This window comes from Nicotiana tabacum, chromosome 19 (genome assembly GCF_000715075.1).
Source record: "Nicotiana tabacum cultivar K326 chromosome 19, ASM71507v2, whole genome shotgun sequence".
Lineage (NCBI taxonomy): Eukaryota > Viridiplantae > Streptophyta > Magnoliopsida > Solanales > Solanaceae > Nicotiana > Nicotiana tabacum.
The window spans coordinates 10,169,732-10,172,578 of NC_134098.1; positions in this window are offsets into that span (position 1 = coordinate 10,169,732).

A 2,847-nucleotide genomic window follows, 5' to 3' on the forward strand; every position below is an offset into this window, starting at 1 on the left:
TAGGGAGGACGAACCTCAGAAATCTCATAAATCCTTCAAATTTGCTACTGAGGGGGGAAGAAATTATTTCTTCCGAAACTGAACAGGTATCTTCTAGTCCTAAGGTCACCCCTGAGACAATTCTGAAGTTGCTACAAATTTGGAGAATAGATTTGTACTGGCAGGGTCTATGGCATGTGTTGAAACTACAGAGTCTAGATGAGTTGGTGGTAAAAATAAAAAAGGAAAAGAAAAAGTGAGAAAGGGTGCTAGGAGTGCTGTGAGAAGAAAAGAGTGGTTGATCCTTCACCCACTCATGTTAGTTTAACCAAAGACATAGGTGCAATGGTTGTTTGTGGAGAAACATCTGCTAGAGTAGAGGAGAGTGTAAAAAAAAAAGGAGGAAATGGGTCTGGCGAAACTGCTAAAGGGCTGGTTCAACTTAGGAAAAATGTAGATGAACCTGTTTCATCTGAATAGGAAACCCTCGCAGGCCTACTGAAGAGAGTGACTGAAAGTTATAATCCAAAGATGAAAGGGAGTTCAAAGGCTAAAAACCCTGGCACTGCTAGGGCAAACAAGAAAAGGAAGGCTGCCCCTTCTGTTACTGTTGAAATTCCTCCCACAAGAGGAAGAGCCACAAGAAGTCAGCTAAAGTAGAATGAGGCAGAACTGCAGAAAGCCTTAGAAGAAAGTAGAAGAAAAGCAGTTGCTAAGGGAAAGAAGAAGATGGATGAGCCTGTTGAGGCCGTTGACATTGATGAGATGGACCTAGTCCTTCGAGATGAAGATGAGACTGAAAAAGTGGAGGTTCTGACTCCCAAACCTAAGAAAGCCAAGACTTCCACTAATAAGTCTGTTTCAGAGTCAAAGTCTGTTGAACCATCCACCTTGACAAAAAGAACCAGGTTTGCTGTGAAGTCAAAATAAGTGAAAATTGTTGAGGAAGAAGAATGGAGTGGAGAGAATAAAGATGATTTTGACACTAAGAAAAACAAGATGACCAAGTTTGGAACGAGGACAATTCTGAAGGGTATGCTCCTCAGGGACTTGGAGGAGCAAGTAATGGTGCTGCTTTTGGAGAAATTGGAGTTGCAGGGTTGGAAGGACATGGTTCTTCAGATGGGTGGCAGGTTGGCCAGGAATGAAATTGTTGAGTTTATGGCATATGCTGAGGTAAAAAATGGAAGGGTTACCAGTATGGTGAAAGCAATGCAAGTCTCTTTAGATATGAAGGAGTTGGGAGAAATTCTGTGTGTACCGGCTGAGGGGTACAATGACTATACAAAGCTCAAATGGCCAAGCCTAGAAAATCTTCCTACTGCCCTTGCCATTACCAGAAAATTCAGTGACAATGAGGAGGAAATTGAGCCCAAGGCTATGTACAAGAGTGAGATGAAGTCACCCCACAAAGTGTTATTCGAATTTGTCAACAAATGTGTTTTGCCAAGGCAGGAAAGAAGGCACATTGCAAACTTCATGGACTTGGTCCTCATGGAGTGTTTGGATAGTGGGAGGCAGATTAATTGGCCTGGATTTATAATCTAGCTTCTTGATAGGGTTCTAAATGGCACAAAGACTCATGACATTCCCTATGGCTTCATTCTCACAGTTGTGCTTGCATATTTCAAGGTACATATGAAGAAGTGGGAGGTTGGTACAAGCAAGGATTATTTTGGGGCAAATACTCTGATTGCTTGTGACTATGAAATCCATGCCACTCCTAAAGAACTTGGTTCATCTAAGAAGGTACCAGTGAATAGCAAGGTAAGAGCCTTGGTGCAAGAAAGTGGGGCTAAGGATGCTGAGATTGAGAGGCTGAAGAAAAGGTTGGCAGATGTGGACACTGGGAGAGATGCTCTCAGAACTGAGCTGGCAAGAGAAAAGGAGAAGAATGATGGCATTCTTCAGGATATGCTGAAACTCCTCCAAGCCAAAAACCAAGCATTTGATCCTTCCCAACCTTAAGCCTCCTAGACTAGTGTAGATCAACCAGTGACCCAGTTCGGTATTTTTTTGTTATTTTTGCTCATGTTTCCAGTGTGTTTATTTCTTCTTATGCTTTGTGGTAAAATCTTATCAATCATCAATGAAATTCACTGTCTTTTGCTCTAACTGTTTGTTTATATTTCTTTGATGGTTAAAATTCTTAACTTAATTATGATGATTAATCCATGATTGCATTTGAAGTAGCCCTAGTGGCCATGAGTAAGTTTAAAGATCTGGTTATCTTACTTATGTATGCAACTTTTTGATGATGCCAAAATGGGGAAAAAGGTTGCGCTTTACACTTTGAACAATGATGTTTATAACCTAATGTACCTGGTCCTTGATGATAAGTGATTAAAAGAAAAAATATTTCTAATATTGTGTTGATGTTGAGCTAAGTTGAAACAAGACCTAAGCTTATGAAAAGCACATGGTTTGTCATCATAAAAAGGAGGGAATTTGTTGGCCCAAGTGAAGGTTAGTTTTGAAGATTGACAAAGGAAGCTCAGGCATGAACCATATCCATCCCTTGTGTGCATAGACACGAGCAGATTCAAGCATGTGGGATGCACGTGAAGGAGATAAGCTTAACTTGGTATAATTGATATTTCCTGATCGAAAAGGTTGCATAATTGATAAGGAGAAGGATTCCTTAATCAAATTGAACTCTATTCAAGATAAGAAAGGAGTTAGAAGTTGAGATCAACTAGAACTCTTCCACCAAAGAAGAGTAGCATTAGAACTCTAATTATTTCTTCATCTACTAACTCTATATATTACAAGATGTTCTCATTCTACAGGTACGCACAAAAGCAGAAGTAAAACGTGAATTGAGAGCAAAATAGCAAGGCATTTTACAAGCAATTCTCGTATGAACCA